We start from the raw sequence: 10,428 nt of genomic DNA on the forward strand, positions 1-10,428 counted from the left end.
CTATGTCTGATGCAGGCCTGCATTGTTTCCCCATTGTCATTCTTGTATTGTGGGTTTCTCTACGTGTTGGCTAAATGATATGCACGGCCACGCTCCTCTGGCTCTGCGCTTTCAGGGTGGGTCAACTTGCCTCCAAAGAAGGGGAGCCCTCTGTGGATGAAGCCTAACACAGGATGAAATCTTCTGCCTGAGCACACAGCAGAGAAGAGTCTGGTGAGAAATGCTGGGCTTCAATGATCCCACTCATTTCTTATGTGATTTTTCTTTTTGTTGCAGTGGAGTTCTTTCCTTAGGAAGAGCGCAGGGCCATGTAGCGAAGCAGAGCATCCATGCTCTTCTAGAGCCTCTGGGAGAGTGAATTATCTTATAGATGGTTTTCACTTTAGGAAGTAGTTCCTTGGCGTTCGGCCTCTTGAATGAGCCTCTGGAAGAGCAAATTTTCTGGGCCCTTTTCGGCCCACTCCCAAGAGGTTCACGAGACAGGACAGGATACAAACAAACACAGGCAGCACTCACAGTTTCTCACCGGATATATTTATTTTTAATTAGATATCATTAGAAATATACATATACAGATATATTCATTATTTAGAATTATATTTTTTAGAAAAATATATCTATTATTAATTAATAGGGGTTATTTAATTTGATTTATTCTATAATTTCTCGGAAATATCTATTTTTGTAATAGTATTATTAAATGCATGATAATGATTCTTCTTTTGGAATTTTACAGAAATTCTTCTTTTCATTGCTATACTATATACCATACTAATTTTAGCTTTATTAAGGTTTTAGGCCAAAGGTATTACATATCTTTGAAATGATGAGAAGAAACCAACACAATAAAGAAATTTTCTGAATTCTTCAGAATACAACTTATTATACATTTAACTGAGATTGAGAGGAAAATAAAATTCTAATTACCTATAGGACAAACAAAGTAAAATCTATTATTGGAGGTTGCATGATTTTCTTATACCCTAATTTTTTTAGGATTGAAACTACTGTAGAACTCAGAGTCCATACACCAATTAGATCTTTGCCTGAAAGTTTTTCATAGTTTAGAAAATGACTTCCCCGTGGTATCGGGTGTGTAGAATTTTAATCACACAGTTTTATGGAGACATTAAATCTTCATAAAAATGTATTGTACTCACCTTATCCTATGCAGAAGACAGACCTATAATCCTTCTTTATTATTGTATTGCATTATAAAGCACCTTTGTTTAATTTAATTTTAGGTTGGAAGTATGATTTTTAAAATTTGCACTAACATGTATAATTTTATTATGTGTTATCATCTGTGGATAGTAAGTGGGCACAAGAAAATATTAGTTTAAAACATTTGTGTTGTATAGGCTAGTGTCAAAGACTACCAGTCTTAGTTGTAAAATATTTAGGATGTATATCAGGAACAAGTATTTTTAATGGCTAGTAAATTTTTATTTTAATGGTTATCATTTATTTATAGAATGCTTGTGAATTTCTATAATTTTTAATTATACCCTTTTTGGGGGTCTGGACTTTTACTCAACTGCCTATTGGTCATAGATTCATAAATATTATAAGCTCTCATATGTCAAATTAACTGGGCTGAATACATTTATTTTTCCCATATGAACTCCTACTTCTGTTTTCAATGTCAGTGGTAAAGGGTCATACATGCTGGTGCAAATAGCCATTTTAATTTTCCTTTTCATCCTCTTCTCTCTTGCCTTATGATTTAGACCAGACCACAGCCATAGCTTGCTTAGATGGTTGCCACTTATTTTGCCCCGTAACATTACTCTTCTATCACAAGCTTTAGCTCAGGGGTCCTCAAACTATAGCCAGTGGGCCACATGTGGCCTGCTGAGGACATTTATTTGGCCTGCTGGTTTTATTACGCCATCACTCTCTACCCTGCTTAGCAACCAACTCTTCCCTGACCTCAGTGCAAATATGTGGGATGTGAGCCGCACTTTCCAACTCCCTTCATTCTCTCTGTCTCTTGACTCCTTCTCTCAGTTTCAGGCAGGGGTCCTCAAACCACAGCTCACCAAAAGTGGGCCCATAGTTCCCATTTCCCATTGAAAAATTGTAAGTTTGTTGATTAAGTTTACTTGTTCTTCATTTTAAATATTGTATATGAAATGAGATTTGAAAGGACTAGCCCATATATGAAGCTTACCACAAAGATTGGTAAGTTCAGTTAGAGAAATAACTACACCAACAAATATCATGACAATGCTGGTGAGTAAGAGAAATAGAATTCTGGTCCTGAAGACAGGCAGGCGGTGTGGGAGGAAGGAGATGAGGAGCATTTGTGGCGGGAAGGTTGTACTAGTGAAGGAGGGTATATTTTGTATGATTGAAGCGCAACTACAAACATGTTTGTATACATGGTGCTTAAATGAAGATACTAAAAAAAGACTTAAAATGTTGTATTTGTTCCTGTTTATTTTTTTTATTCTAAATAAAATATGTACAGCATGCATAAGAATTTTTTCATAGTTTTATTTAAATTCTAGTCTGACCCTCCAATGGACTGAGGGACAGTGAGCTAACGGCACGTTTAAAAAGTTTGGGGACTCTTGAGATAATTCCTCATATTTTGTGTTTCAGAAAGCAAAACACTGATAAATAAAGAAAATATTTACCAGTAACAAACCCTGAATACTGAAGTATAAAATTTGAGTTCCAGATTAGGCGCAAGTAGTTTGTGAGAAATGTCTCTGGGCATGGATAGGGTCATGATATTTTGATGAAATGAAGACCATAAATGCCAATAGAAACTATAGAAGGAAAACATTATAAAAAGATTTCATTTTCTTTTTTTTAATATTTTTTATTTAAGTAATATGATCATATTTGGGTTACAGTCATATCCAGAACACCCCCCTTCACAAGTGTAACATTACCCCTGCTCCTTTTCTAAAGTGAATTACAAACAAAAAGAGAAAAATTTATGCACGCAGCTGACCCAGGACAGATGGTGGTTCGAATCTTGGCACCCCATATATATAAATTATATATATAATATGCATTATATAATAATTATAATATAGTATTATAATATATAATATAATATATTTATATACTATATAAATATATATTTATAGATATAAAGGATTTAATTTCCATTTCATTATATTTTAATAAGATGTAAATATAACCATAAAATATGCACCATCCTTTAGACTTCCAAAAATACAGATTTATGGTCTAAATTGCTATAGTTGGTTTATAAGGCAGATAAAACTTGGTTTCTGTCAAGTTTTTACATTTTATTCGTTAACTGGCTTTAGTTCTTTGTTTCTTCATACCATAATTCTTCTCTGGTTCTGTATTCTTTGGTATAATATTGCATAGACTGTACTGATACAACACATTTTCATGGGTATTAGCTCAATGTCTCTGTTGTAATGTTTTTATTCCAATTTAAGTTACATATAAATTCTCAGAGAAACATAGTTTTAAATGTGGATGTACAATATTTTTCATAATCATTTCTCATTGTATTATGTCAAGATATTGTGATCTTTATAAAAATGCTCTTTTTATTTTCCTTTTTAATTTCTTACTAAATAGTTTGGATTTGGGGGTTATATCCAGTGATGCTCAGGGCTTTCTCCTGGCTCTTCACACAGGAATTACTTTGAACTGGCTTTGGAGATAATATAAGATGCTGAGGATTGGAACTGGGTAGGCTTAGCAAAACCAAAACCAAAACCAAACCCCTACCCATTTTATTATTGTTCGCTCCATTTTCTGTCTTTTAATATCAGTTTTTTAAATCCAATTATCAGTCCAATTGACACTAACTATATAACTGAATAATAAATGCACAACAATTGATACAATAATTAAAGTAGGATTGTTGGGTTTTGTTTATGGGCCACACCTGGCATGCTCAGGGATTATTCCTGGCTTTGCATTCAGGGATCATTTCTGATGGGCTCAAGGGACCATATAGGGTACCAGGAATTGAACCTCTGTTGACTGTTTGAAAGGCAAGCACCATATCCTTTGTACTATGGCTCTGGTATCTAAGTAGTTTCATCTTTTTTTTTTCTTTTTTTATTTAATATTCCCTCACAACCACAAATTATGCAGTCGAGCTTCCCACATTTGGGGAAATCGCAGGGGTCAGCACATCCGGAATGCAATGGATAAGCCTTACCCTGGGGAAACCACCTTCATGATCATGGTATCTCCCCTGCCATGTAAGTATAAGTATTTTTATTTTGATTATGTAACCAAAGTAAGAGTTTAATCAAGCAATAGATATTCACATAAGATGGTTTATTTTCTATTTCATTAAAACATTCTAGTCATGACCAAATAATGGTTTGTAACCTGCAGTTTTAAAAACTCTGTTATGACTCTTCTTTGAAGTGAAAATTGTTTCCAATTAATGATATTTTTAGAATTCCACTAATTAGGAGATGGTCACATGCATTTGACTTTATCCTCATGTGAACATCCTCATGGAGCTCTATGATATTTAGTAATCTAAGGAGAATTGAGTTTTTAGCTTTGCATTATAACAAGCATAATTTAAAGTACTTAGGCAAATTATGCACGGATATGTGTTCCATATCATATTATGTGGTAATGATTAGAGTATTGCTATTCAATTAGTCTGCTCATCATGCAAGATGTACCATTTAGAACAGCACTGAAAGGCCATCTAGTGCTTTCTTTTTTTTTTTTTCCAATGCTCTACTTAAGTTTCCATGTTTAAGCAAAAAGAAAGAACACTATTAGACAGTGTTTCCTTCTTTCAAGAGCAATGGCTAAATTCAGCCATGTCACATAAATTTTTAGACCACTACATAGGGCCCTAGGAATTTAGTAATGTAGTCATGGCTCCACCCCAGAAACCTTCAGATGGTATTGAATTCCGTCCTGTGCCTTCCTCCTTTGCTTGCTCTACTTTCTCTTCCAAAGCCTTTTATAGCCGTCATATACAAAATGTTTCCTTTCTTTCTTCCTGCCTTTTCTATTTTCTTTTCTTTTTTTCCTCTCTTCTCCTCTCCTCCTCACTTTTCTCTTCTCTTCCCCTCTCCTTTCTTTTCTTCCCTCCCCTCCCATCTCATCCCATCTCTTCTTCTCACCTCCTCCTCTCTTCCCTCTCTTCTTATTTGATCTCTTTTCTTCACAAAATCTAGTTAGGCTTCTTGTTTTAAACTCTGTACTTTAGAAGCAATGTCTATAGTTATAGAGAGAATTAATTGATCCTGGTTTTATATTTCTGAACAGATTTCTAAGAGATAGTTTTTAAGAATTGTGAACACAATTGTAAAGACAAATTTTAAAAATTATTTTAGACCTGGGGCCAGAGTGATGGCTCAAGTGGTAGGGCATTTGTCTTGCACGCACTAACCTAGGATGAACTGTGGTTTGATCCCCTGGAATCCCATATGGTCCCCCAAGCCAGGAGTGAATTCTGAATGCATACCCAAGAGTAACCCCTGAGTTTCACCTGGTGTGGCTCAAAAAAAAAAAAAAAAAAAAAGAAGAAAGTTATTTTAGACCAGTGATAATCTATGTTCTAAAGGACTATCAGTTAATTTAAACATGCTTTTTTTTATTTCTGGGTGCTCATAGCATCTTTCAATTAATTCTACATTTATAGTCATCTTATTTTCTCCTGCAATGAAGTGAACTGTCTGACTGTATATTTTAATGCTTCTTTTTGCTCATGCTATCCTTCATTGACTTTTTTCTTTCTGTTATTCTTCAAAGCCCTTGATGCCAGACTTGTCAATGTCTTCTTCATTTTATTTTAACTCTCACCATGGACACTTCCATATCTAAGAGGAGAAACATTTGTTGATAGACCTTTTATGTCTGATTTTTCTCAATCTTAATAGACACCTTTTCAAATGCGAGTCATTTTTAAAATATATGTTTAAGTATTGTAAACATGTATTTCTTAGCTTCTTTTAGTCACCTAGGGATTACATTCTAAGTCCTGTTTTTTAATCTTAAATTCTTATTGTCACAGCATTATCCTTTAGTTTTTAGGCAAAGGGTTGTCTTTATGAAAAAAAATTTTGAGGCCAGTCAATGGTTTAGTAACAAAAATGCTTTGCCTTGCAAGTGGGATGTCCTAAATTCTCTTTCTGTAAGTCACAGGGTCCTGCCAGCTCTGCTATTTATGCTTGGCAGCTCTGTTGCCTGGCATTAAATATTGCAAGATATTCTTAGTCACCTCACTGCCGGGTGTGTGAGATCACTGCCTGGGTGTGACGCTTGTAGTGAGAACTGAGATTCTTTCTTTTTTTTTTTAAAGGTATGTGATCACTCTAGTGTCCCCTGATGAGCTCAACAACCAGAGTCTGCATAAGTCCCGCCATTAAATGAGTGTAAGCTCTGAACTGCAGCTGTGCAAGTACTGTGACCCATGGAGAGTATCACTGCTTATTGAAAGAGCACAGCTCTCTGACATACTCGCCCTGCTAAGCACCACAATGGGAGTCTGTGAGCCATACAACCAAGTGGGGGAAAAGCCCAGGTCATTGCAATCACATCAATAGAGAAAATGAACCGAGTTAAAAATGGGCATTGCTCTACTCCTTAATGTCTATTCCTCTTGAAGATGTTAAGAGCTCATTCAGTCAAAATCAGTGCTCACTTAGAGACCTTAAACTTCCTTTCTCCAGAAAAGAATCTCCTTTCATATAATGTATATTCCCTACAATAGTAGCTCAGATCTTTTTTTTTTTTTTTTTTTTTTTTTTTTTGGGTCACACCCGGCGGTGCTCAGGGGTTACTCCTGGCTGTTTGCTCAGAAATAGCTCCTGGCAGGCACGGGGGACCATATGGGACACCGAGATTCGAACCAACCACCTTTGGTCCTGGATCGGCTGCTTGCAAGGCAAATGCCGCTGTGCTATCTCTCCGGGCCCAGTAGCTCAGATCTTGATGTAAGTATCTACATAAGCATCTTACCCAGGTTACTCTCCAATTTATTTTTATTTATTTTATTTATTTATTTATTTATTTATTTATTTATTTATTTATTTATTTATTTATTTATTTTTTGCGTCACACCACGGGGGACCATATGGGATGCTGGAATTCGAACCAATGACCTTCTGCATGAAAGGCAAACGCCTTACATCCATGCTATCTCTCCGGCGCCCAGGTTACTCTCTTGAGGTTTCTTTCATCTAGAACTTGCATTTAATAGGTCACAGAAATGGTCAAATGGGCAGCTTCATGTAGGAAAGTAAATGGAGCTTAGACATGTGAAATTCTTGGTTTAAGATAAAAGTTTGTCAGGAGAGAAGATGTCAGGCCTTAGGTGGTAAACTGATTCTTCACCGGGAGTACTTGGACCCTACCAGATAGTGACGAAGATAGACAATACTTAGCTTTATTTCTAATTTTAAAATATTGTTTAAGTGGTATATGGGTGTTACTTTGTAAGCTTGTCTGAAAGTCACAGTGTTAAGGCAACAGCTGCCTCATATATTTTCTAACAAACTCTAATCTTTAGTTGTTCACTCTTTTGGTTTTTTGACTCCTTTCTCTTTTTTTTTTTAATAATATTTTTATTTAAACACCTTGGTTACAAACGTGATTGTTGTTGGGTTTCAGTCACTCCTTTATTATTGAAATCTGTCAGATTTTCTTTAGGTAAAATATTCAACAAGTTTGAATGAATCAAATTCTTCCTCTTTTTACTTAATTGAACTTTCTATGATTCTACATCTAGAATGAAATCAGTGGATTCTTCCCCCATCTTCCTTCTTGGTATTTTTTTTTATTTAAATATTTTCTGGATAAAATAATTGATACAGTGCATCACTGCATCTCAGGCTACTATATTATCTTGATAATGTTCTAAGTACATTTCATATTCACATAAAATGAGGACTTCTTAATTTCTTTTTTCTTTCCTTTTCTTTTTTTTTTTTTTAAGGTTTTTGGGTCACATCCAGCATTGCTCAGGGATTACTCCTGGCTCTGTACTCAGATGTTGCTCCTGGCCGTCTTGGGGGCCCATATGGGATGCTGGGATTTGAACCTGTTTCCATCCTGTGTTTGCTGTTTGCAAGGCAAATGCCTTACCACTGTGCTATCGCTTCAGCCCCAAGACTTCTTATTTTCTATTTTAAATGAATATTAAAATTTTAGGAAAACAGACTAAATGATCAGAAGTTTTTAATCAAATTTTAATTTATAGTATAATAGTGACTAGATGGGGTAGATTTATTACAACAAAAGATACTAAACAAATGTCATTTTACTTGTTATTACCTTGTATTTTTAATGCTTCATGATCATGTCAAAATTAGACCCTATTTTTTAAATTATTTTATATATGCACACTCTTAAAACATGAGCTTCTAGGTTTCTTATTGGATGATAGCTCCTCATGTATGATCCTAAATATCCTAGTAATTTACTTTTGTCATACAGAAATGTCTGAAGTCAGAGATGCTTATTTATAAGTTTAACTTTCAGTGATAAGTCTCTTTGGTGCCCTGCTACCACAGTGAAAAGAAGCTCTTAACTGGTCAACTGCTGAATGAGAAAATACCTTCAGAACCAAGTTATTCTACTCCAGAGTCACTTATATCAGCTTGCTAACCAATGTGCATTTATCTCAGCAAAAGCAATGATATCAAGTGAGCCTAGTCAATATTGAAAGTATCTTGTAGTCAGTCTTAGAAGCATTAGTAAAAATAAAGACTTCTTTTGCTCATTGTTTTCTATTTTTTTTGTTCTTTATGATAATGATAATTGTTAAAAGCTTATTATAATGATTTGTCATCTTGGACAGGATAAATGCTTAATTTGTCATTTGAATATAAATCTAGTTTTGGCTTGGAAGGTATTTTTTGATGAGATTAATATTCATAACCACTGACATTAATTTGAGGAAACTATTCTAGATAAAGTAGCCAGTCTAATTCAGTCCATTGAAAGTAGTAAATCTCAAAAAATCACTTTGTTCTGTAGTGGTTTGTTCGATATTGTGATTCAGCCCAATTGTGTATGTATATGTCTACATATACCAAGCAATATACGAATATTTTGGGGTGGTGCTAGAATACTAGTATAAATGTTAGTGCTTATACTTGACAGATTCAGAGATGCTGACCTCAAGTATGAGGTGTCAATGTCTAACTGTACAAGCCCTTAGATTAGTGTCCTGAGAAAACTAATGAATATATCCATCTTAATATTAGAAATGTTGGGGCTGGAGCGGTGGAGCAAGGGGTAAGTTGGCCTTGCCAGAGCTAACCTAGGGCAGACCTTGGTTTGATCCCCTGGTGTCCCATATAGTCCCCCCAAGCCAGGAGCAATTTCTAAGCACATAGCCAGGAGTAACCCCTGAGGGCCACTGGGTGTGGCCCAAAAACAACAACAACAAAAATATATTGAAAATGACAAGAAACTTTTTCAAGAAATGACCTTTTTGAAAGACAAGGTAGGAGTCCTTTAGGAAGAAATGAAGAGTAGAAAATATTTAACAGTGGTTAACAGGTAAAAACCAGGTATATTGAATTAAACACGTCAATATTTAAAAGACATTTTTCTCTTTATTAGTAAATTCTTCAAAGAGGTGTATTTCATTGAAATTTTTATACTAGATGGCAACTAAGTACTGTAGAGATAAGGAGCGGGATAAAAGATGCTTGGGATGCATAATTTAGGGGATCCTTGACTTTCTGATCAGAGTCTGTTTTCCTATCTAAATAATGTTAGATTACATGATCTCCAATGTAGTTTTACAGTTAAAATCCTTAATTCCTTGATTTCATTACTAGTGCAGGTTTCCTGTATTAAAAATAGATACAATCAGCAAAACCTGCACAACCACATACTAACGTAGCTATTGATGAGGTTAGACTATCATCCCAAAGTGGACAATACCACTAAGTAGGAAAAGAAGGACTAGAATAAGACAGGCAATGGCAGTAATCTGGGTACAATTAAGACACAATTGTTTGCTTAAAGGAGACATTTTTCTTGTGTGTGGGTGGAGTGGGTGGGGAAGGATTTGATAGTTTTTTTCTGAAGATGGGTAGGCCAAATAACTTTAGAAACATCTGATGGAAAGCTTGCTGTAAATGACATTTTATTAGCCCATCAGAAAGAGTTTGATCTTGATGAAAAATGTAGTCCTTGGGAGATGGTAGTTTAACTTGGCCTGACTAATAGTGTATTATGGAAATATGATGTATGCACTGATGCATTTAAAACATAATTATTAAATTCCAAGCATTTGTAATGCAGTGGGTTTGAATACAAAAGGGTCTCTTTTTGTTGGATTCTGAAGCAAATACTGGAAATATTCTGAATATGAAATGGAATTTGTTGTCTACCCTAAACAATTTTCTCAGAGTATCTTCAGTCAAGCAATAGAGATTCATTGTTAAATGACATTCAGATACAAATGGATAATTATTTGCATGAATACTA

At 34.9% G+C, this 10,428-nt stretch overlaps 1 pseudogene; it reads right to left on the reverse strand.

The window, feature by feature from the left end:
* Positions 1-4,067: 4,067 nt before the first annotated feature.
* LOC126026982 (uncharacterized) lies at positions 4,068-4,216 on the reverse strand (annotated as a pseudogene).
* Between the last annotated feature and the right edge of the window lie 6,212 nt (positions 4,217-10,428).

The sequence above is a fragment of the Suncus etruscus genome, chromosome 13 (assembly GCF_024139225.1).
Source record: "Suncus etruscus isolate mSunEtr1 chromosome 13, mSunEtr1.pri.cur, whole genome shotgun sequence".
NCBI classification, from domain to species: Eukaryota; Metazoa; Chordata; class Mammalia; order Eulipotyphla; family Soricidae; genus Suncus; species Suncus etruscus.